Genomic DNA, 26,911 nt, shown 5'->3' with positions numbered 1-26,911 from the left:
ATTGTAAGCAATCTGCGTGTCGAACACACAGGAATAGCGCCGAGTGCGTGTGCTCCAGCGTGCTGAATCGGCTGCCTGAGTGAGTCAGAATTTACAGACCCAGCGTCCTACTTAGCTCTCATACGTCACCTATTCCTTGGCACTGAGCAAGTCCCACTGTGAGGTCGCTTAGACCTCGGTACGTATCAGACAGGAAACGAGTCAACTATTCCCAGATTTTGGAAAGTGAAAGGGGAGGTGGAAACCATCCAGCCTCTCTTCTCACCTGTAGCTGAGAAAGCCAAGGCTTAGGCAGATTAAATGGCACATGCAAGATCAAGTGTGAAGTGACAGGCCACGTCATAACGGGTTCTGCTAAGCCCTGGCTCGTCCTATTGCATGACTTGTCCTGCCTGCCACACACGTACGTCCACAAAACCAGATGGCCTTACTAACCCCTCAGGAACATAGTGTTGTCTCCAGGATAAGTAACAAGGGATGAACCAAAAGCACGGAAGTGGGTGGTGTCTCGGGGGTGTTATTCCTCCAGCCAGCCATGCTGAAGGACGTGCCTGTGCACAAGGTGCTGCACTCCATGGCAGGAGGCAAGGGGAAGAGAAAATAGTCCCAGTACTTCCAGGTCACAGCTTAGAGTAGTCAAGTAAAAATATACCTTCTGATAATTATGAAATAAAAGTGGGAGCAAAGTCTTAGAAAACATAGAAGGAGGAATTCCCTCTGAATGGAAGAAGACAGAAGCTGTGGTTTTTGAAGGAGCTCAAGTAAGAGTGTACAAAGAAGCAGGAATAAATAATCAGGTGAATCAAAGCCCACGGTGTGTTCAGGGTTAGAAGAAATGTATTGAATGAACTACGCCCTTTCCTTGCAATACTATCGGATATTCTAGGTACTGAGCAGGAAATGACATTAAATGAAGAATCAATAAAACAAGAAACTTAAATTAATGCACAGTGTTCAAGTAAATAGATTCTTTTAACCTTTTCCAAAAACAATAACTGAACATTTGATTCTTTCTGAAGTACAGTAAAATTAAAGTGTTATTGTTATTATATTAAACTTATAAGGGAAACCAGAATGTTCACCAAATATATTTTATCCTCAATGTTTTTGTACATTTAAAAGAAACTGAGGCCTTTTAATATTATTTTAACCCATGTATCTTTGCCAAGTAGCAGCCAAAAGAGGTATATTATATTATAAATGAATAAATGAAAGAATTTGTAGGAATGTGTTCATGAAAACACTGATCACCCTTATTTACAAAAGCACTGCGGGCTGCCACCTTCAGATAACTGAATAAAAAGTCTGCTTTATTACCCATAAATTTCATCAAATCTGAATTCAGACAAGATGAACTTTATGGCTGTATAAAATGACCTCATGGTATAAAACTTTTTAAAAAGCAAACATCAAACTATTTTATACATATCAATAATAGTTTGGCTACAGTGACCTTTATGTCTCTCTTAAAAAATATTATTATGTTTTTGCCTTCTTTCCCTTGTTTATCTCATAATCACATGGAGAAGCAATAAAAATAAAGTTCATTATGCAAGATTATTATTTACACACCCCTTCCAGATCAGCTGCAAAAAAAGAAAGAAAGAAAATTATTATTGACACAAAGGCAATAAGAATTTTATCTGTCAGCAGGTTTTAGAACTAAGTGAAAGTTCACTCAGTGTATTTCTGTGTTAGCTAACTCAACAAGAATCCTTTATAAGAAGGAAATAGAGGAAAATGAAACAAAATTAAACCTAGGTGTAAAAGATCAAGGATGTAAAAGACCTGTATACTGAAAACTATAAAATAGTGATTAAAAAAAAAAAACCCGGAAGAAAACACAAATAAGTAGAAAGATATCCCATGTTCATGCATTGGAAGAATATTGTGAAAACATCCATACTACTCAAAGTGATTTACATGTTCAATGCAATCTCTATCAAAATTCCAAGGTATTTTCCACAGAAAAAAAATTCTTAAATTTGTATAGAACCACAAATGACCTCAAATGGCCAAAATAATCTTGAGTAAAAAGAACAAAGCTGGAGGCTTCTCCCTCCTTGATTTGTAATCAAAAGAGTTTAGTACTGAAATAAAAACAGATGTGCAGCCCAGTGGACCAGGACAGAAAATGCAGAAATAAACCAGTATAGTTATGGTCAATTGACTTTTGACAAAGATGTGAAGAACACACGATGGGGAAAGAACAGTCTCTTTAATAAATGATTTTGGAAAAACTGGATATCCACATGCAGAAGTAAGTAACTGGCCCCTTATCTCACACCAGACACAGAAATCAACTCAAAAATAAATTAAAGACTTAAATATAAGACATGAAACTATAAAGCTATTAGAAGAAAACATAGGACTATGTTAAGTGAAATAAGCCAGGCACAGACGGGAAATACCAGATGTCTTCACCCATAAGTGGGAGCTAAGAGAGAAAGAAGGAAGGAAAGATCACAGTGGTGCTTTGGACTGCCAGAGTGAGAGAACATACCTAGGGCTGTTGAGGGCATGGAGGGGTTGAGAGGGGGAAGATGGGAAGAGGGTGTGTGGGGGGCATGAGGAATAATGACAATTTGGGGTAATGGGCATGCTGATGGTATTGATCTGATCATTACATCTTGGACACAGGTGGTGATGGTCAGCTTTGTACCACACGAATATGCATAATCAGTAAAAGAAAGAAAGAAAGAAAATAAAGAAAAAATAAACAAAGAAGAAAATGTAGGAAAAATTCTCTATAACATTGATCTGGGTAATAACTTTTTGACATGACTCCAACAGCAAAAATAGACAAATGGAATGGTATCTGTTGCTTTGCGTTGTTTGCCCCCCACGGATTTGTCACCCCACTTCCCCTGGGTGATGGAGATGCAAAGGATGACTCAAAGCCCATTTCTTCCGAGCAGTGAGAGGCCCCAAAGTGGTTAATCTCCCACAGAAACCCTCAAGCGAGAGGGATCCCTTCCTTGGGAAATTAATGCCAAATTGGGGTTCTTTTCCTGCATTTATTTTCCAGACCAGGAAGTTACAGGAAGAGACATAGGTGGGGTTATAGTTTAACAGTATAGGCTGATAACTTTCAGTGAAACAAGCCAGATGACATTCCAGTAAGGCAATTAAGTGGTCCTATCAACAACACTTTGATCTTAGCAAACATTCCTTCTTGACAACAATTGCTCAGTATCTTTACATAACAATCAGTAACTGTCTGTGAGCCAGCAACCTGCTGTGCCACAAATCTTTATCTTACACCAGAGACTTACAGTCTGAGGAGAATTTCCAGTCCTCCACAAGGTCAATATTTGAAACTGCAAGGCTTTGGAAAACCAGGCCCTGTGAAGTACATATGTTTTATAGTATATCCCACAGGCATCCAACTAAAAAGCTTCTGCACAGAAAAAAAAAAAATTTAAAAATTGAAGAGAAAATCCACAAAATGGGAGAACATATTTGCAAATGATACATCTGATTGGGGGTTAATATCCAAGATATATAAGAAACTCAAACAACTCAATAGAAGAAAAATATGATTTAAAAATGAGCAAAGGATATAAACAGATATTTCTCAAAAGAAGATACATAAATGGCCAACAGGTACATGAAAAAATGCTCAGCGTTACTAATCATTAGGGAAATGTAAATTAAAACCACAATATCACTTCACACCTGTTAGAATGGCTGTTATCAAAAAGATAAAAGATAATTGTTCTAGAGAATGTAAAAAAAAAAAAAGGAACACATCATAGGTGGGAATGTAAATTAGTACAGCCATTATGGAAAACAATATAAAAATTCCTCAAAACACTAAAAATAGAACCACCATACAAACCAGTAACCTTACTTCTGGATATATATCTGAAGGAACTTTAATTAATACATTGAAAGGAGATCTACACTTCCATGTTTATCTCAGCACTATTTACAATAGCCAAGATATGGAAACAAACTAAACATCCATCAATGGATGAATGGATAATAAAAAGTGTGGTATATACACACAATGAAATACTGTTCAGCCGTAGAAAAGGGGGAAACCCTGTCATGTGCATCAATGTGGATGAATCTGGAGGACATTTTGCTAAGTGAAATCAGCCATGCCCAAAAAGACAAATACCACGTGATCTCGTTTCCATGTGGAATCAAAGTTGAACTCATCAAAGTAGAGTGTAGAACAACGGTTCCCAGAGGCTGGGGGTCGGGAGGAAGAGAGAGGGGAGTTGTTTGTCAAGAATAAATAGCTTCAGAGCGAGAGGAGGAGGTGGTGTTGAGAACTAGGGCACAGCACTGTGACCACAGGCAGTGTATTTGCTTTAGTCAGTTTCCTGTTGCTTATAACAGAATACCTAAAACTGTGTCATTTTTTTTAAAAATTGTATCTACAGTCTTGGAGGCTGAAAAGTCCAAGGTCAGGGATCATCTGGTTGATGGTCTTTTTCCTGGTGGGGACTCTGCAGACTCCTGAGATGGCACAGGCATCAGATGATGAGAGGGCAAGAGTGTGCTAATGTTTTCTCCCTCTCCTTGTAAAGCCACCACTTTTACTCATATGATAAACCATTAACCCATTAACCCATTCATTCTTGAAAGGATTAATTTCTTCACGAGGGCATAGTCCTCATGATCCAACAACCTCTTAAAGGCCCCACCTCTGAAACACTCAGATTTCCCATCCTATTAATACTGTTACAAAGAGGTAAGTTTCAATTTGTGTTTTGGAGGAGACATTCACATCATAGCAGGATTATATATTTCAAAATAACTAAGAGTAAATTTCAAATGTCTCACCCTAAAAGATGATAGGTAAGTGAAGCAATGGACGTGTTAACTGGCTTGGTTTAATCGTGCCACCTTATATACCTGTACATACAAGAGTTCTTCAGAAAGTTTGTGGAAAAATTGAATGAAAAGATGAAATAAATCTTTCCATAAATTTTTGAAGCACCCCTATATATCTAAACATCACATTCCACCCCATAAATGTATATAACTATTATATGTCAATCAAAAATAAAATTACAGTATAGCTACTTTTATGAAGAAACTGATTTTGTCTTGCCTTGTTGTTAAAAAATTAAATTATTATGAATTTTTCTAAATTTATCTCATTCAAAATTTATGCCCCTTCACACAGGCAAGAACAAAAGGGTTTCAAGTAAGTTGCTGAAAGTTTTATGCCATCTTTACATGTTTAAAATTATGAAAACCAGACATTTACTAATTTCTTATCACTATTAAACTTGATAAATTCCTCAAATATGATAACTTATCGACAATTAGGAACCAACTAGTAATAGCAGTATTAATCTAGTAAAACAGGTTAAAAATGGGTGTGTTATGGTCATTGTTTATGTGATACATATCTTACAAAAAACCCTAGATATACAGATAGATAATATTTTGAAACATAAAGATAACTGTTTGATACAGTCTTCATGCACTACTGAGCTGCGTCAGTTGAGTTTATTTGACTGGCAGAATCACGTAACACACTGTACCAATGTTAAGTTCAAGTTAGGGGAGGAAAACAGATACATACATGCATAGGCAGTTTGCACTAGGACTCTTTATAATGACATTGGTAATGAACTATACTAAAGAATTTTGAAAAAAGTTTAATCATTAACTTTAAATTCATATTTTAAAAACAACATGATCAAAAATGGGTATCTGTAAACAATAGATGTACATATAACCTCAGCCTTATAATAATAGTTAAAGCTTGGCAATTGCCAAATGTTGGTACTTGTTATTTTAGTGATTTTAATGCACTTTCTGCATTGTTATATTTCTATTCCATCTCTTCAGGACTTTATTCTGCTGCAGCTATGTTAGATAGTTTTCTTCAAACAGCATACAATGTAGCATTGTTTAGACAAATATATTTCTACTGAATTAAGCTTTTAAAATACACATGAAGGGATTGAGAGATTATGAAAAAGCAGTGACTTTTGGTGTTTTTCTATGTTACCTTTTAAAAGACAGGATAGGTTCATCAGTCAGTGAAGATCAAGCAAAAGATAAAGCCTTTTACCCTTTAATTTATATCTCGTCCCTTGCCTGTTTGATTTCTTTGGTAATGTAAAGTATGACTCAGCAGCACTTTTATTTGCAATTGATAGAAAATGCATATATATTTGAAACTTGGGTTTTTTTTTAAGGAGGCACGTTATTTTTTAATTAGAAGAAAAAAATTTAAGCAATATACCAATACATAGAAAATTACTGTAAAGTAAAAATTAGGAATTATTCTTGATGAGTACAACAGGTGAAAATGTATCTCGGAATATAAACTTCAGCAGAAATAATGAAGATCTCAAGATTTCCTTCAAATAATATCTCCAGGCAGGCAGGATGGTTGAGTAGAGGTGCCTGGTGCACATCTCTCCCACAAAAAAGGGCCAAAATAAATAAACAAATAAACAGCTAAATATTGATGGAAGCATCTGTGGGAGAGCTCAGGAGTACAAGGGACTGGCAGGATCCTGGTAGAGCGTGAAAGCCCAGGACGGCAGCATGGAGAGAAATGAAAGGCCCCCTGCCTCAGCCACCACAGCTCTGCCACTGGAACTGGTGCAGGAGGGACATTTTCCTGTGAGGAAAGGGCAAGCAGAAGGCTCATACTGGCCCCCATTCTCACCACCTTCCTGCCGGCACTAAGAATGAAATCCTCCAAGGTAGAATCTTAAACCTCATTTACAAACAAGTAAACAGTTTTCCTTTTTCTGCGCTTTTTCAAAACAAATAATGTTCTGGGCCAGTGAGGATTGAGACTGATAAATTCTTCATATGAGAGAAAAAATAATTAATATTAACAACCACAACACATCTAGGAGGCATGTTCAGAGAGCCAAGCAGTAGGTAACTACCTGCGATGGCCTATCCTATTTAGCTCCCACCCAAAACACATGAGGTTCATTCTGTTCCCACCTCACTTTTCAGCATAGTGAATTTAGACTCAGACAGCTGCGGTGAAATTTCCAAGACACAGACAGCAGATGGCCGAGCCGCCACTGCGCCTTGCAGGCCATGAGTATGAGCATACTCACCGGCTGGTGCAGGAACTGGTTGGTGCTGCCCAGGGGCCAGTAGGAGCAGAGAAATGTGGTGACATAGATGTTTCTACCCGAAAAGGCAGGTTTCAGAAACTTCACCAGCATCATCTTCACATTGGGTGAGACAAAGAGGATGACAGTCAGTGGAAGCTCCATGAACCGCTCGGAGGACTGGGATCTGAAGGTGATACGAACAAGTGTCAGCCTTTCCGGAACTTGTACAGAAGGGGCACGGATGCTTCTAGAGAGAAATATTCTAAGTGTTGTAAAGACAATTGGGGGAAGGGGCACAATTAAATAATCAGTAATTTTTAAATAATTATTTGTGAGGCCATTAGGCTGAGATGGCTCTACTGTTTTTCATTTCTAAGTTGCAAACTGACACTTAACTCAGAGTAACATAACCTATCCGAAACTGTCAACCAGACTTTAACTAAGAACTTTCCACTTAAACCAATTAATATTTTGTTTGTTTTTCTATTGTGAATACCTTGTAAAAGTTTGCCCTTCACATTCTCTTGGTGGAACCCTAAACCACTTGTGGTTTGCTGCTGTCTAATTTATGAATTGCTGTTTGTTCAAATAAACTCTTTGAATCTTTAATGTGCTGAAGCTTATTTTTAATAGTTTTGGAAACAGAAGGAGGATTCAAAAGAGATCCCTTGATGGTGACCCACTGGAGCAATAAGAAATGAGATATGGGTCCTCGCCTGAACCCCTTGCGCTTACTGTTTTCTTGCTGTGCATTTGCAGGCCACCAATAGTAGGTCCCACTTGGATCCAAGCTCAGCAACTTAACATTCTGAGATCTCTAACCCTGCAGGCTATTGTAGGTACCTAGAATTTTAATGGAGGTGTCAGGACAATGATTTGTTACATGAAGTGGCCTCATAAAGACTTGCCCACAATAACAAAAAATTTTTAAAAAACACTTGTAAAGGTGTTACTGGGCCTAGGATGCCAGGTTCTTTGGGGGTCAATGTCATAGAAATGAACACTGAAACCACAGAGAGAGTGAGCAATCTAAGTTTACTGAAAGACTGCTGTGCACACAGGAGTCAACACAAAGGATGAGCGTTGCTCCCTGAGTGCTCAGTGCAAGTGGTTCTTAAGGCAAAAGAAAAGGGCTGAACTAATTTACAGTCCCACCAACAGTGTAGAAGCGTTCCCCTTTCCCCACATCCTTGCCAGCATTTGTTGTTCAGTCTTTTTGATAATGGCCAGTCTAACCGGGGTGAGATGATATCTCAATGCGGTTTTGGTTTGCGTTTCTCTGATGACTAGTCATGTTGAGCATTCTTTCATGTACCAGTATGCCATTTGTTTGTCTTCCTTTGAAAAATATCTATTCATCTCCTTTGCCCATTTTTTGATTGGATTATTTGGGTTTTTTTTTTTACTGTATAGTGTGCTTTATATATTCTGGATATTAATCCCTTGTTGGATGTATAGTTTGCAAATATTTTCTCCCATTCCATAGGGTGTCTTTCTGTTCTGCTGATTGTTTCTTTTGCTGTACAGAAACTTTTTCATTTGATATAGTCCCACTTGTTTATCTTTTCTTTTGTTGCTTGTGCTTTTGGGGTCTTCTTCATAAGTAAATTAGTACAGCCATTATGGAAAACAGTATGGAGTTTCCTCAAACTACAAATGGAACTACCATATGATCCAGCTATCCCACACTTGGCATGTATCCAAAGGAGTGGAAATCATCATGCTGAAGGGACAGCTGCACTCCCATGTTCACCACAGCTCTATCTATGATGGCCAAAATACGGAACCAGCCTAAGTGCTCTTTGACAGATGGCTAGATAAGGAAAATATGGTATATATACACAATTAAATACTACTCAGCCATAAAAATGAATGAAATTATGGCATTTGCATCAACAAGGAGGAGTCTGGAGAAAATTATCTTAAGTGAAATACGGCAGACAAAGAAAGAAATCCTGCATGTTCTCACTCATAACTAGGTGATAAGAAAGAAGGAAGGAAGGAAGGAAAGAAGGAAGGAAGGAGAGAGAAAGAAAGAGAGAGAAAGAAAGAAAGAAAAGACCAAAACAATATGTTCAACTTTCAGGAGAGAACAAACCTAAGGATACTAGAGATTGGGGGAAGCAGGTGGAGGTTTGGTAGGGATAGTTTGGATAAAGGGCATAAAGAAAAATCACAATTTGCAATAATGAATATGATTATAATAAATAATAAAAATTTTTTAGAAAAGAAAGAAAAGAGCTGGGTAGAGGGCTTGGGAAAGAGGACGAGATCTCTAATCTCATGGTGGGGTCTTTGCCAGTTGATCACGAGGCAACTACTTTCATCTTCAGCAGGTGGGGGCTTCGTCGTTCTTTTGAGGCCTGTAGGAGGAGGTTTACACGGGATTAAGCATCGCTGGGTAATGCTGTGCTTGTGGGAAGGGGACATACAGGCTGGTCGTTAAGGCTTATCTTTAACTCCTGCCCTCCGTGATGTTTCCTGGGACAGGACATGTTCTGTTGCCTCTTGTGTCCCTGCTGCATTTCCAGCACATAGACTACTACTGGGTTCTCAGTGTGGACAACAAAATGGAGTCTGTCCTGTCAGCCTTATCCTTCCTCCTGCCTCAATGTGCCTTTCTACTCCTTTAGGAGCCCTCCACAGCTCACATCCTTCTCCCTCCTGTTTTCCATTTCTCATGTTTCATTCCTTCAATCCCCTCTTTAAAACCCCTCAGTAAATCTGAGTCTTTGAGATGGCTTTAGTCTGGCCATTTTCCTTCAGGCTTACTGGAGAGATGGGTTAGGCCAATGTCTCTCCTCAGGTCACCGATATTCCTGAATAAATGCTGACTTTCCATTCCAACCACCATTTGACTTTTGGGTTGTTTGTTTTTGTTTGAGGGGAGGCAGCTGGACTTGGGTTTGGTGACAGATTTGGGGGAGCTTCAGACAGTAGCAAACTGCCCTCTCCATAGCAGTTTCTCAAACAACTGCAGACAGAACTGCCATGTGGTCCAGCATTCTCACCACTGGGTATATACCCAATGGGAAAAAATCAACATGTCAAAGGGATACCTGAACTCCCATATTTATCACAGCTCTGTTCACAGTGGCTGGGATTTGGTACCAATCTAAATGCCCACCAATGGATGATCGGATAAAGAAATGTGGTATATACACACAATGAAATACCACTCATCCATAGGGGAAAAAATCATTCTGTGAAACACAGCAACATGGTTGAGCTTGGAGAAAATTGTGTTAAGTGAAATAAGCCAGGCATGGAATAAGAAATGACACGTTTTCACTCAAATGTGGGAGTATATAATCATAACCATAATAATAACAATAAAGTTGAACTTTTAGAAGTAAAGAGAACTTTAGTTACTAGAGGAAGGAAAAAGGAGGGGATGGGGGATAGTGAGAGGTTGGTTAATAGATACAATATTACAGCTAAATAGGAAAATTAAGTTCTATTCATGCACAGTAGTGCTAGGCATGTCTAGTTAACAGTAATCTATTGTATGTTGTGCGATGGCTAAAAGAGAGGCGCTTAAATGTTCTCATCACACACACACACAAAAAGACAAATTTTTCAATGATGAATTTGCTAACCACACTGATTTGATCACTATTCTTTGTACATGTACTGAAATATAACTGTGTACTCCATAAATATGTAAAATCAATACATTTCAATTAAATTTTTAAATATTAGAAAAAAGTAGGTTTTTTTCCCTTTTCATTGTTGCATAGTGTTTCATTGTGTGGATGTATCCCAATTTACTTGTCCGTTTGATTTTTGATGGACATTGGTTTGATTTTTTTAATTGTGGCTATTACACATCAAGCCACCATGGACCTTCATGTACAAATCTTTATATGGAATATGTATTCATTTCTGTTGAGTGGATACCCAGGAATGGAATGGCTGGGTCAAATCGTAGGTATAATTTTTTTAAGAAACTGCCAAACTGGCTTTCAAAGTGATTGTGCCACCCTGAATTGCTATTGGCAATGTATAAGAATTCCAATTGCCTTCACAAACGCTCGATATTGTCAATCTTTGTGATTTTAGTCATTCTGGTGGTGTGTGGTGACCTCTTGTGGCGATTTTGATTTGTACTCTCTAATGGCAAGTAATGATCTTTGTATATGCTCATTTGTCATCCATATATCTTCTTTGTAGAAGTAGCTGTTCAGTTATTTTGCCCATTTTTAGTAAAGGCTGTCTTCTTTTTTATTTAGAAGATGTATTTTTATTTTCTAGATAGAAATCCTTTGTCTGATTAAAGTTTTTCAAAGATTTTCATGAAGGACACTCTGTCTTCCACATGCACAGATCCCTAATGGGTTTGGACTTTGTGATCTGACCACCAGACCCCAGTTCTCTGGTGGCTCTTGGATCTGACACTGACTGTATGTTCCTCCTTTTTCCTTCTAGTATAAAAATATTTTACCCTGAACCTAGAGGAGATCTGCATGATGTAGACACTTCAGCCAGGCACGAGGGAGAAGCTGGGGCAGTCCCTGGGGCCAGCTCTCCAGGGTAGAACCATCCCGCACTTCTCCACCTTCCATTGCTTATACTGGGACTTCACCTCCTTCCCACAGTTCCTGGATCAGCTCTTCAGTAGGTGAGTGTCTGTTTCCTCCAAGGCACAGTGGTAACTCTGCCACCTACTGGTGTCTTGGGGATGTCACTGAAGCACTCTGAGATGCAGTCTGCTCCTCCAAAAAAGTGGGGTGGCAATAGGATGAACCTTATAGACTTTGGTAGTGACTAAATGGCTTAAGACATGGCAAGCAGATACCTAGCCCGGCTGTGTGTACAGATCTGCAGGACGTGTTGTAGTTGTTCACATTTATTACTTTTATTCCCCATTTCCCTAAAGAAGCTCTCTTCTTCATGCCTCGGTGCATCATCAGGTGATCCATCTTACGGACTCAGTGACTCACCCCATTATTTCTCTCCTCATTATCTTTGCTTTCAGCTGATTCACTCTGATGCCCTGTTTTCCTTTAGAAATTGTGGTCAACATTTATTAACAGACTAAAATCTAATATAAACTGTTACAATGCAATTTAATCATTTTGTATAAGTTTTAGACTGGTTAAATATCATTATTCTGAAAAATAACTTAAATTATACCTATTTTTAATTTTTTATTTTAATTTATCAATATGCAGTATATTTGATTTTCATGTCCCTTTATCAATTTCTCCTTTTCTTCCCTTCCTCTCCCTCCTCCCCCATCAACATCATATCTGTTCACGTGTCTTAACAAAATCAAGGAATTGTGATTGTTCTGTCTGCTTCCCCCCATTCATTTATTTACTTATTTTTATTAGTTCCCACAAATAAGTGAGAACGTGCAATATTTCTCTTTCCGTGGACGGCTTATTTCACTTAATATAATTTTTTCTAAGTCCATCCATGTTGCTGCGAATGGTAGTATTCATTTTTTTTTATAACTGAGTAGTATTCCATTGTGTATATATACCGCATTTTCCCTATCCACTCATCTGATGATGGACATTTAGGCTGGTTCCAACTCTTGGCTATTGCAAATAATGGTGCAATAAACATGGGAGTGCAGGTATCCCTTCAACATGATGATTTCCATTCCTCTGGGTATATTCCCAGCAGTGGGATGGCTGGGTCATATGGTAGATCTATCTGCAATTGTTTGAGGAACCTCCGTACCATTTTCCATAGAGGCTGCACCATTTTGCAGTCCCACCAACAGTGTAGCATGTTCCTTTTTCTCCACATCCTCCCCAGCATTTGTCGTTTTCAGTCTTTTGGATATTAGCCATCCTCAACGGAGTTAGACGGTATCCCAGAGTGGTCTTGATTTGCATTTTCCAAATGCTGAGTGATGTTGAGCATTTTTCCATGTGTCTGCTAGTCATTCACATGTCTTTCTTGGAGAAATGCCTATTTAGCTCCCTTGCCCATTTTTTGATTGGGTTACTTGGTATTTTTTACTGTTAAGTTGAGTTCCTTGTATATTCTTGAGATTAATCCTTTGTCAGGTCTATATTTTGCAAATATTTTCTATGACTTTGTTGATTGTCTTTTTCTCTGTTGTTTCTTTTGCTGTGCAGAAGCATTTTAGTTTGATATAATCCCATTTGTTTATTTTTCCTTCAGTTGCCTGTGCTTTGGGGATGCTATTCATAAAGTCTGTACCCACTCCTAGTTTCTGGAGTGTTTCACCTATGTTTTCTTTAAGGAGATTTATTGTTTCAGGATTTATATTTAATTCTTTAATACATTTTGAGTTGATTTTGGTATATGGTGAGAGCTACAGATTTACTTTCATTCTCCTCCATATGGATATCCAATTTTCCCAACACCATTTTCTGAAGAGGCAGTCTCTTTCCCAGTGTGTGGTCTTGGCTCCTTTGTCAAAGATCAGATGGCTGTATGTGCATGAGTTGATTTCTAGATTCTCTATTCTGTTCCATTGGTCCAGTGTCTGTTTTTATGCCAGTACCATGCTGTTTTGATTACTATTGCTTTATAGTATATTTTAAAGTCAGGTAGTGTTATGCTTCCAGCTTTCTTTTTTTTCTCTGAATTGCTTTGACTATTTGTGGTCTTTTGTTCTTCCATATGAATGTTTAAAATGTTTATTCCAATTTTGAGAAAAATGTCATTGGAATTTTGATGGGGATTACATTTAATCTGTAGATCATTTGGGGTAGTGTGGACATTTTTCCTTCTCTTCCCTGATTGCTCTGCCTAGTACTTCCAGCACTATATTGAACAGAAGTATTGAGAGTGGGCATCCTTGTCTTCTTTCTATTCTTAAGGAAAAGGCTTTCAATTTTTCTCCATTCAGGATGATGTTGGCAGTGGGTTTGTCATATATGGCTTTAATTGTGTTGTGATACTTTCCTTCTATACCCAATTTATAGAGAGTCTTTATCATGAATGAATGTTGAATTTTGTCAAATGCTTTTTCAGCATCTATAGAGATGATCATATGGTCTTTGTCTTTGATTTTATTGATGTCGTGTATCACATGTATTGATTTGCTTATGTTGAACCACCCTTGCATCCCTGGGATGAATCCCACTTGATCATGGTGGATGTACTCTATTAGGTAGTATTTTATTGAGGATTTTTGCATCTCTATCCATCAACGGTATTGGCCTGTATTATTCTTTTTTTGTTGTATCTTTTTCTGGTTTTGGTATCAGGGTGAATTTTGCCTCAAAGAATGAGTTTGGGAGAATGACCTCTGTTTAAATTTTTTGGAATAGTTTGTGGAGAGTTGGTAGTAATTCTTCTTTAATGGTTTGGTGGAATTCTGCAGTGAAGCCATTCAGTCCCAGGCTTTTCTTTGTTGGGAGACTGCTGATAACAGCTTCAATCTCTTTGATTGTTACTGGTCTGTTCAGATTATCTATGTCTTCTTTTCTCAGTATTGGTAGTTTGTGTGTGTCAAAAAATGTATTCATTTCCTCCAGGCTTTCAAATTTGTTGGTGTATAGTTGTTTAGAGTAGTCTCTAATGATTCCTTGTATTTCTGAGGTATCACTTGTAATATCACCATTTTCATTTCTAATTTTTGCTATTTGAGTCTTCCCTCTTCTTTTTTTCATTAGCCTTGCTAATGGTTTGTCAATTTTATTTATCTTTTCAAAAAAACACCTTTTTGTTTCATTGATGTGTTTTATCATTTTCTGTGTTTCTATTTCATTTAGTTCTGCTCTGATCTTAATTGTTTCTTTCCATCTATTAACTTTGGGTTTGGATTGTTCCTGTTTTTTTAATTCTTTAAGATGAAGTGTTAAGTTGTTTGCTTGCCATCTTTCCATTCTTCTGAGGTAAGCATTTAGTGCAATAAATTTCTCCCTTAGCACTGCTTTTGTAGTATCTGACAGGTTTTGTATGACGTGTCATTATTTTCATTAGTTTCAATAAATTTTTTGATTCTCTGTTTAATTTTTTCTTGAACCCATGTGTCATTAAGTAGAATGTTGTTTAATTTCCATGTATTTGCATAGTTTCCAGAGTTTATTTGTTATTGATTTCTAGTTTTAATCCATTGTGGTTTAAAAAAAATACATGGAATAATTCCAATTTTTAAAAATTTTTTGAGAATTATTTGTTACCTAGCATGTGGTCTATCCTGGAGAATGTTTCATGTGCTGAAGAGAAGAATTAATTTTCTAACATTATTGGATGAAATGTTCTGTATACATCTGCCAAGTCCAGTTGGTCAGAAGTGCTGTTTAGGTCTTGTTTTTCTCTGCAGATTTTTTTCATAGATCTGTCCAATGTGGAGAGTGGGGTGTTCCCATCCCCACCTATTTTGGCATTAGTGTCTTTATCTTTCTTAGGTCTAAATAATAGTGTTTGTTTTATGAATCTGGCTGCTCCAAAGTTGGGTGCATATATATTTATGATTGTTATGTCTTCTTGTTTGGTAGACCCTTTTATCACAATATAGAGGCCTTCTTTATCTTTTCTTGTGGTTTTTGGTTTAAAGTCCACTGTATCTGATATAAGAATAGCTATTCCAAGTCTTTCTTCATCTCTGTTTGCGTGGTATATCTTTTTCCATCCTTTCATTCTTGGTGTATGTTTTTTTTTACAGGTGAGGTGGGTCTTTTGAAGGCAGCATATTGTTGGGTCCATCTTTTTAATCCAATCAGTCAGTCTGTGTCTTTTGAGTGGAGAATTCAAAGCTTTTAGATTAAGGGTTATTGTTGAAAGATATTGATTTACTCCTGGCATTGTACTAATTTTTGTTTGGATGTTTTAAATATGTGTTCCTTTCTTTCTGATTTACTTATTTTCTTCTGTGTTTGTTGTTTTCTTAGAATAATGAATGAACTCTGTTTCTGTCTTTATTATTAACATTTTATTTTACTAGTGGATTCTGTTCTATTTTGAGTATTCATGGTAGAGATGGTTGTTTTTCAGGTATGAAACCCAGTACTCCCTGGAGAATTTCTTGTAAGGCTGGTCATGAGGTAGTGAATTCCCACAATTTTTGCTTGTCTGGGAAATATACTATTTGTCCTTTGTTTTGGAAGGATAGCCTTGCTGGGTAAAGTATTCTTGGCCAGCAAATTTTGTCTTTTATTGTTTTGAATATATCATTCCATTCTCTTCTGGCTTTTAGGGTTTCTGAGGAAAAGTCTGATGATAGTCTGATAGGGGTTCCCTTATAGGTGGTGTCATGCTTCTCTTGCAGCTTTTAAGATTCTCTCTTTGTCTTTGAGTTTTGCCAATTTAACTATAAAATATCTTGGAGAGGACTTTTTGGGGTTGAATATATTGGGAGATCTTTGAGCTTCCTAAATCTGAAGATCTGTATCTCTCCATATAGCTGGGAAATTTTCTGCTATTATTTCATTGAATATGTTTGCAATGCCATTTCCTTTTTCTTCCCCTCTCTGGAATCCCCATAATCTGGATATTGGAGTGCTAGAGGTTGTCTGTTATCTCTCTTAGATTTTCTTCACATTTTAAAATTCATTTTTCTTTTCTTTTTTTGTCCACCTGTGTTATTTTGAACATGCCATCTTTAAGGTCAGATATTCTCTCTTCTACTTGATCTAGCCTGCTGGTTAAGCTCTCTGTTGTGTGAGTTCAAGAAGGGTTTGTTTTAGCTGCTGAAAATATACTTTGACGTTATGCAGTAGAATCTTGCAGTATTTGGTCAGGCTAGAGATTCTATGAGTAGGAGCTACATGATGTTCTATTATTAGGGAGACATAGGCCTTTCTGTATGAAAAAGCTTCTATTCAACTAGAAAACATTATGACTATTATGCGAACATTTTAATTTCCCTTTGAAGATGTCAATTGGATAAAACTTATCCATAAGTATTCAAAAGGCCCAGCATATGATGGAAATGCACCACCTGAGTTTTGTAATGCCTTACCAGAGTTTGACCAACCCAACACTGGTTATAGACCACTTTAGCAAATTTTGAAATACTCAATTCATCATTTTCATATAATTTCTATCATTTTATTTAGCCCACAATGAATCATGGAGAGAAGAGTTTTTAATAATGGAAACGTTTAGGACTCAGGAAACACCAGGCAGCTATCTGGTCCCTCCATATGTCCACACTTAACATTAAATTTGCATTTTTAAATGCCAACTTTTCCCCCAATTCAAGCGCATGATTGTTTATTAAACAAGTTATCATAGATAATTTGACTTGAATCAATCTTATGGAGTTTATTTAAATTGCATATTTAACAATTTCAATATTAGCTGACTTGGCATGGAAAAAGGTGAATACATTTTCTTTGTGTTCAATTAATTCTTGTTCTGCTGGATTTTAAACTAGCAGTTTTATAAACCAACCACTTTATTCAATAGAATTCTGGAAATTTTACTCAGTCCAATGGTATGATCTCAGTTATCACAAAACTGTAATTGTCAAAATCTTTTCAAAGAATCTTCTCAAGTATAAAACATTTTTTATTTATAGTTGTTTAAAGTAATTATCAGAAAAACACAAGACCAGGGCCGAGCCCGTGGCGCACTTGGTAGAGTGCGGCGCTGGGAGCGCTGTGACGCTCCCGCCGCGGGTTCGGATCCTATATAGAACTGGCCGGTGCACTCACTGGCTGAGTGCCGGTCATGAAAAGGACAAAAAAAAAAAAAAAAAAGAAAAACACAAGACTAAAACAATTCATTGTCTGTGGATGGCAAGAGTTAAAATGGCCATGGTTAAAGATCCAGCGAGAGTTTGTTATAATGCAACTGACAAGGAAATTTCATTATTTCTGTAACATGCAATATTTTACAATAACTGAAATTAAGATATATAGTTATACCAAGATTATCAAAATTCTAGAAATTTCATACAATTCCTGATACACATATTAACAACATGACCATATAATATGACCTAAAAAGGGTTCTCCATTAATTTTTACTTGACAAGCTTTCTACACAACTTAATATATCAAATAAGCCTAACTAAGTTTAACATTTTACTTTTTATAAGGAGAGAGAATAAATTATTTTAAGAGATTCTGGGGGAACATATGTACAGTCCCAAAGTGTATACAAGGTAAAGGTCTTAATTTAAAATTTAATTTTGGAAATTTGTGAAAAATGTTAAAGATTTTAAGACACTTGATTGAAATAAGATTATAAGTCACTGTAGAAAAGTACTTATTGATTTAACAAGAGTAATAATTAAAAGACTTCAAATGCAAATATGGACAGGCATATAAGTGTACAAAAACACACACACAAAAACAGTTCTTTTAATAGAGAGGGCTTGATTTATCTAAGTAATCAAACATCTGATATATAAAAAACATAAATCACAGGAAATGATCTTGCTAAAACTCAGAATTTTGTGTACTAGGCCAATAACTTAAAAGGTAAAGAAAAATGGTTCACAATTTCTTATTAAAAGCTGGCATACACTTCAAAAGAGCCTTGTTGTTGTAACAGACAGGACCATCGGTGTCCCTTTAATATTAATGCTCAGTTAAAAATTATAAATCAATTTCTTCAAACCTTAGCCATCTGATTACATATAAAATTCATTTGTCAAGAGTCCTCTTCCACAAACCCTCTATAACTTTTTTACATACTTTCAGTATTTGTACTATTCTTTTCCTCATTGTGAAACATAGTTACTGTCAGACAAAAATTAGTATCTTTATTTCTAAACAAAACAAAACCCATTCTCATACCCTACAGCTTTTCTTACAAAAATCACAACTTACCTTTCTTGTATACCTGCATATATAGTTATTTAGCTTATTATTTCTAGTATATTAATTACACATATTAATTAAAATTCTTGACACTTATTAATGTTAATTTCCATTAAAACTATGAAGCAAGCACTCATGAACTGTCTGTTACATACCAACGTTCTTTAATTCACTACCATTTAACAATATCTAGAAGCATCTGCTTTCTCATACTGCAAGTTTTTAATGTAGCAAATTTTACTAACAGGCCCAACTATGTTTTCCTCTTTGCAATAAAAAGCTGAAGAGAAAGCTACTTTTATCTATATCTACTTAGTTTTTCTTCCTTCTTTCCTTCTAGTAGAACAAAATTGTACACAGATGTGGAAAGATTTTTATTAATATTTGTATTAAAAATTTAATATTTTTCTTTTCCCAATTTTTAAGTATCTTTTTCTGATGATGATGACTCATCTCCCCTAAAGACACATCTTAAAGGGGTAGCTGCCGCATTCTAGAGAAGACAGAGTCCACAATTTATATCTCAGAGTCACTCGGTTAAGATTTTAGGCTTAGGTAAAGTTCCAGTTAAGGCAAGACAGCCAGGAACAGTATTTTAAACAAAGGTAGGGTATGTAATGTCGTTTAAAATCAATGCCTTCTCTATTTTCGGTGATTTAGGCCTTCCTTCTCTGATGCAGAGAGAAAGACACCCTTAAAAATATAGGATTTCATTATAGATGTAAATTACTCTTACAAAAGAGTGTATAAATAACCAAATTAAAATAATACTTGTCAGAGGAGCATATTTTGAAGACTAGTTTGGTTAGATTAGATGTTTACTAACCCAGGTTGTGTGTGTATGTATTTTATAACATGATTACTCAATTCAGGGTGGAGTCCATAGAAAAACAGAAAAAGTTTTGTTTTGTTTTGCTTTGTTCTGTTTATAACTGGACTTAACATAGATATTTCTAATCCTGCATTGTAGTCAGAGATGGATGTGTTCTTTTTCTTTCTTTCTTTCTTTCTTTTTTAACATTGAATAACAGACCAGTCAGTATTTTTTTTTCCTTCAAGAATGATTTTGGGGTCATACCAAAGATCATGGAAAGACAACAATGATGAAAAAGGTGGGCAGAGTGTATAGTCAGCGGGGGTTCTAGAAGAGGGGTTTCTGTTGATTGAGAGGTTTTCATGAAAGTGAGACTGAACAGAGAAAACAGAGAGAACTAATTCTCGTAAGTGTATGTGTTTACCTGAAAATGATCTAAATATCAATTAAAAAGATTCAAACACAGAGACATTCTGGGCTTAATTCTTAACACCTATCAGAGGGAGGCTTTTTTGTTTTGCTTTTTGTTTTTGTTTTTTCCTGAGAGATTGTTTATTGTCCCTGTATTCAAGCCCATGAGGGTTTCCTTTAGTTTCAGCCAAAAAGACCACACCGTAGCAATACATTTTTCATGGCTAAGGCTGAACAATGAAGGCAGACATGTCAGAGCACAGGCTTTTTCACTTTAGGGTCCCTCAGCTTTTGTTTAACTGTGAGAAGGTTTTCATAATTCCCTTAGCTGTTGTAGCCATAAAGACATGTACCTGTAAGCCTTTTAAAAGTAAATTCTCCATAGTGGCCACTGTAACTCTGTTACCTTTTCTAAGGTATCTCCATTTCTCTAGAAAAGCACAGATATTGGGTTCACAGCTGTTATGCATAAAATTGGCTGGAGGTCCAAGTGGAGAATTTCTACACCCTTTGGATTCAGGTGAGCCCATGGTTTTCTGTATTCTAGTAACTTTACCTACCAGATGTCTACTACTGGGCATAATCCAGTTTTAAAAATCAGATACAATGCAATTCTGGGCCCACTCCAGTCAAAGAATTGCTCAAATTATGTCCTAGAGGTCAAAATGCAAATTCACAGAGCTTGAATTCAAGAGGAAACTTATCCATGATCTCCAGTCTCCTTGAGAGAGTAATGGGTAAAATGAGCTTGGCAGATGCCTTTGTTTGGTTACTTACTCCAGGTACCTTCGCTTGGTTACTAGGTACTAATGGAAATCATCAGATGTGTCATTTGGATTCCACTTCTAACACCAAACTGTTAAAAAAAACTTTCAACCATATAAATTTTACAGAGTTCACTTGAACAAAAAATGATCCATGGTCACGCAGCACTCAGACTAGAAGCAGTTCCACCAACCATCAATGTGAACAGCAAATTTTAATAGGCCAGACACAGAATTAAAGTTGAGAGATTACCTGACTGCAGCTAGTTGTCTGCCTTACTTGTGCATGATGTGATGAGTTAGCTGCCTGTGATTGGTTGAATTCTGGCTTTCTGTGATGGCTGAAACCTTGTGATTTGTTACAAATATATATATATATATATATACTTTTATGTTAAGGTTTTATTTGATTATACACTGTGTTAGGGTGATATTTTTTATGTAGAAACTCAAAATATGGAGAAAGGCTCAGGTTATTGACCCCGTGATTGTTTAACACAATCACAAGATTTAAAAAATGGGTCAATTACCTAAGAAACAGCAAGGGGACTTTTTTCTACTCATTACTCAAAATTTGGAAGTACAAAAATATTGATAAATGCAAGTTTATAAAAGAAATCTGAAGTGATTCCAAGATGGAAGACTGAGAAGCTTTGGGCCCTTATTCCCACAGGAAAACATAAAATGAACAATAATGAACCATAATAATTTTGTATGAACTTTGGAAACAAGTTAAAAAGCCACAGCAGCCATACACTTAAAGAATAAAAGAATACACTTAAAATGGTAGAAAATACTTTTTGTTTTTTGCTTTCTCTTGTTGCAGCCCCTCACTGGACTGGTGTAGTGTGGCTCAGTTAGGGAAGAGCCACCTGATTCCTGTTTTTTTCCCATAGGATGGAAAGAATGTCACTTGCTTGCAATGTTCTGGCTAGTCTAAGGCTTCCTGAAGGATTGCTCTCTGTTTCACCTGACTCACACTGCCAACAGAAGTGGCAGCATAGTTCAAATGTCAGGTAGAAGGTCATTAAAAGAAGTGGTTGGTCAGGAACATGTGAGAGCTGCAGGAGAACTATAGACCTGTGGGCACCTGGGGGTAAGATAATATGAGCAAAAAAAACAACAAGAAAACACCTAAGGTTTTGAGACTCTTATGGAAATTAAGACATTTAACAGCAGCCATGCATAAAGGAGAATTAGAAAAAAAATGAATCTTAAAAACATTGTAAGAGGACCAAGTACTTCAACACCAGTCTAATTATTTAATGTCTTCTATTGCATAGAATTGTTCTGCGAAGTCTGATAGAGTTTAATGTTTTGTCAAGTGTCCAATTTTTAATAAACATGTACCAGAGAATAAGGATAACATAAGTCATTCCAAGCAAGCAAGTGAGCAAACAACCAAAATACTCCAGAAACTGATCCTAAAGGCAGGCTTCAGATTTGCTTGATGAGTTTTTCAAGCAACTCTCCTAAATATGCTCAATAAAACAAAAGAGAGCACAACAGACAACCACATAAAATAACAAAAATGATGTATGAAGAAAATTAGAATATCAAAAAAAGATATAAATATTATCAAAATAACGAAAGAAATTCTGGAGCTGAAAACACAATAATAAAATTTAAAAATTCAGTAAAAGTGCTTTAAAAAAAAAGACTCAAACAGACAGGAAAATAACCAGCAAAACTGAAGAAAAGCCATTTGAAATGATCAAAAAAGAAAAAAACAGCAATGAAAAAAGTGAACAAAACTTAAGGGACTTATGGGAGTACATTTGGTAGTTTTAAGGTACACACATTTTATCATGAATGGTTTTTCTAATTTCCTTTTTAGAATGTTAAGAAATAGTGGTTAAACATAAACTCATATTAGTGTGTTAATTTTGTACTATCTAATTTAGCTGAATTCGGTATGAATTCGCTCTTTAAAACAAAATGCTTAGGGTTTCCTTCATATAAGCTTATGTTATCTGCTAATAGACATAATTTTTTCTTTCCCATCTACATGCTTTTTTCTATATGTGTGTGCAAGTGCTCTAGCTAAAATTTCCAGTACTGTGTTTAACAGAAGTTTAAAAGTGGATATCCTTGTCTTGTTTTTGATCTCAGAGAAAAACCTTGCAGTCTTTCACCTCTGAATATGTCAGCTGTGAGCTGTTTACATACGGCCTTCATCATATTGCAGTCATTTCCCCATATTTCTAATTGCCGAGTGCTATTGTAAAAGAAAGAAGTGCTAAAAGCTGTCAAATGTTTTCCTGTATCAAATGAAATAATTCTATGGTTTTATGCATTTATTGTTACTGTGATATATTACATTTATTAAATTTTGTGTGTTGAACCATTATTGTATTCCAGGAATAAAGCACAGTATTTTGTTTAATATAATGTTATCACTATTGATATTACCTATATTATAACTGTATATATTCAGAATAAATTGACAGTATTATTATATTATAGAATAGCCCTCTTTATCTTCACTAACAATTTTTTTGTTTTAACGTTTATTGTCTGATTTTAGTATAGCCACTCTGGCTTTCACAAGTTTGCATTTGTGTATAAATACTTTTACATTTATCTTATTTGTGTCTTTGGATCCAATGTGAGAGTCTTATAGAGTACAAGAGGATACTGCAAAGAGTTTGTGGAAAAATAGAATTAAAATATAATATGAATCTTTCCATGAAAGTTGTGAAGTACCCTCATCTATTTTCATCTTGCTGTTATTGATGATACTGTTTTTCAGATTCAGTTAGACAATCTCTAACTTTTGAAAGGATTAACCAGTCCTTTCATGTCCAATGTTGATATTGATACAGTTGAATTTGCATCCGACATTTACTTTTTGTTTTTTATAGACCACATGCCCTTTAGGATATTTTATTCTTTTTCCTGCTTTCATTTGCTTTAAGTGATTCTTTTTCATGTCGCATTTTAATATATTTAAAATTTACTTCTACACGTTTTCAGTTTTTTCTCACTGGTGTCTCTAGGAGTTATCGTTTGCATTTACCTCATCACAGTCTGCTTCAGAATTATTTTAAAACAGCTCTAATGAACTACAGAAACGTTATTTCTATATATCTCTATTTCTTTCCCCAACTTCTTTAGTATTGTTATTTTATGTATATGTTACAAACTCAAAAATATAATGTTCTGACTTTCTCTATGGAATTATATTTATTTTTAAAAAGCTGAGAGAAGTTAGTTGATCAATTATATATTTACATTTTCCATGATAACCTTCTCATCTCTTATTCTTTTCATTTTTCCTGTGAATTCAAGTTATTATCTTCAGTGATTACCTTGACTCAATATAGCTTTGATTCTCCAGGTCCTGGTGTAGCTATTAGAAAATATGTCTATATATTTATAGACCCAATTTTTTGGTTACATATATATTTTTTATGCAATTGCTTTTAAAAATAACTTATTAAAAATAAATATATATTCATACTGTCTTCTATAATTACAAAATTACTTTTATCAGTGCTCTTTCTCTTTTTCTGTGCCCTCAATTTACCCTCTGTTGTCACTGAGGGACTACACTTTAATATTTCTTATAAGGTAAGTGTGCTAGCAGCAAATTTTCTTTTTCTTTATCTGGGATTCTTTATTTTGCCTTTAGTTTTCTCATAATTAATTAATTAGTTAAATTAATTTTGCTAGCTGACCAGAATGGGGATCTGAACCTTTGACCTTGGTGTTATACCACCATGCTCTAACCAACTGAACTAACCAGCCAGTCATGCCTTTAATTTTGATATATAGCTTTGGTGGATACATAATTCTTGGTTAAAAGATATTTGTTTGTTTGTTTGTTTGTTTTAACACCGAATAAAAATAAGAAGAGGTTTTAAAGGACTTTCAAGAAGGCAAACAGATCCAAACCTAGGACGTTTGCCTGGATTGAGCAATGAGGTCATAATGATAAAAGTTGATGATAGATTGTACTGGGTTGGAGATAGCTAGAAGAATTATACTTGAAGACAGAAGTCTGTGTGGTAGGTCTGAAGTCTGACTGAGTCCAAGTGGAGAAAATGTTAGGGAATCAGAGAAGACGTGTGGTAAGTACATCAGGCTGAATGCAAACAGGCTGGGAGCTGGAGTACTGTTCTCAGTTTCATAGGTTTAGAAGACTAAAACTCACCACTGTAAAAACCACATATTTAATTAGAAAAGAGAAAATTGTGACAGATAAAATGATGTGTGGTAAGGTTAGGGTTAATTACCACAAAAAATGTTGTTTATGGGTTGTCAGAGAAACAATAACTTTGGAAGTTGCTAAAGAGTAGGTGCTCTAATGCTGAGTGCATGAAATAAAACAGTCCCATGAGTAGAAGATGCCGAGGAGACTGAGAATGAAAATGGCACAACACATCACCCCAGGACCTGATACTAAGTTAGATATATTTGGAAGGGCAATGTATATTCCAGACCTCAGTGCTGCTTAACATGGAGATGTTCTTTCTTCCTTCTATATGTGCAAGTGCCAAAATTGGCATACTGGTGGATAGTGAAAAGTATCCTGAATTCTGCTTTCCATGCCTGGTGCTCTAGCTTAGAGTTGCGTCCTCTGGAAGACAGAGCACCTTATTTAAGTAGGTCTGCCAGAGGTGGCATTTTCTTAATTCCCGCCAAAGTGCTTATATTCTAAGTATAGCTTTAAAAGCCAGAAACCAATAGGAAACATGTATTAAGACCAGCAGGAATTACTCAAAACATTGAGGGTATATTGAGAAATCTAAGAGACATTCTACTCATTTATGTTAGAATTATTGGTAAACAAGGGAATGTCCTGCCAACTGCCTGACCATGAGCCAAGGTGAGCACCATCCCACATGCCACTTCTGTGGGCCCAGACCCAAGCCTCAGAAAGGCCCACCCAAAGCCTGAGAAGGAGCCAAGGTGGTCTACCACAGCCACTGCCACATCTACTGCCACTGCAAGGATGGCTCACCACCAGAGTGGCAGCCAGTGCCAGCCTGCAGGGAGCCCACTGCACATTTGATTGCATTGAAACAGGAGTCACCAGTAGAACTTACAAATAGAGAAAGCCTTTCTCCTCATAGCCCAATCCAGAGTAATAGAGGAAACAAGTGCCCTACCAGATGACCAAACATTAATGAAAAAGTACTAGAACTGAAAATGAACAAGAAGATATGACACCATCAAAGGAATACAGTAACTCTAAAATACAGATCCCATAGAGCAAGAAACCCTAGAAATGTCTGAAAAGGAATTCTAGGCAGTGATCTTAAGATAACTCAAAGAGGTGAGAGAAGACTCAATTATGGAACACAATAAAATAAGAAAAAGTATCCAGGATATGAAGGGGGAAATTTAAAAAGAGATTAATACCTTAAAAAATAATATAAAACTCCTAGAACTGAAGGATTCACTCAGTGAAATAAAAAGCACAACAGACAGCTTGAGCAGCAGGCGAGAAGAAAGAATTTCAGAACTCAAAGATGGTATTTTTGAAATAACTTAGCCAGACAAAAAAAGGAAAAGAGAATTTTAAAAAAGAAAAAAATCTAAGAGAGCTAGCAAACAATCTCAAATGCACAAACATCTGAATCACTGGTATTCCAGAAGGGGAGGAAAAGGAAGTTACGCTGAATACCTAGTTAAGGAAAAATAATGGAAAGCATCCCAGGCATAGGGAGAGACACAGACTTTCATATCCAGGAAGCCCAAAGATTGCCAAACATATTCAATCCAAAAAGATCCTCTCCAAGACACATTCTGGTCAAACTGGCAAAGCTCAAAGACAAAGAGAATTCTAAAAGCAGCAAGAAAAAAGCATCAAGCCAACCATAACGGACCTCCATTAGACTAACAACAGACTTCTCAACTGAAACCTACATTCCAGAACAAAACAGGACGATATATTCAAAATACTGAAAGAAAAAAATTGTCAGCTAAGAATTCTATACCCAGCAAGAGTAGTGTTGCAAAACAGGATCGCTCTAGACAGGCTTATCACTGCCCAAGTGGGCAGCTGTGCCATTATTAAGACAGAATGTTGTATGTATATTCCTGATTTCTCTTACACTATCTCCCTTGCTCTGAAAACCACGCATGCCAAAATTAAGGCTATTGATGCTAGTGCCCAAGACCCTTTCTCAGATTGGTTTTTCTCACTTGGCT

Source organism: Cynocephalus volans, chromosome 4 (assembly GCF_027409185.1).
Source record: "Cynocephalus volans isolate mCynVol1 chromosome 4, mCynVol1.pri, whole genome shotgun sequence".
Lineage (NCBI taxonomy): Eukaryota > Metazoa > Chordata > Mammalia > Dermoptera > Cynocephalidae > Cynocephalus > Cynocephalus volans.
The sequence above is the reverse complement of the archived record's forward strand: the minus strand, read 5'-3'. Positions refer to the sequence as shown.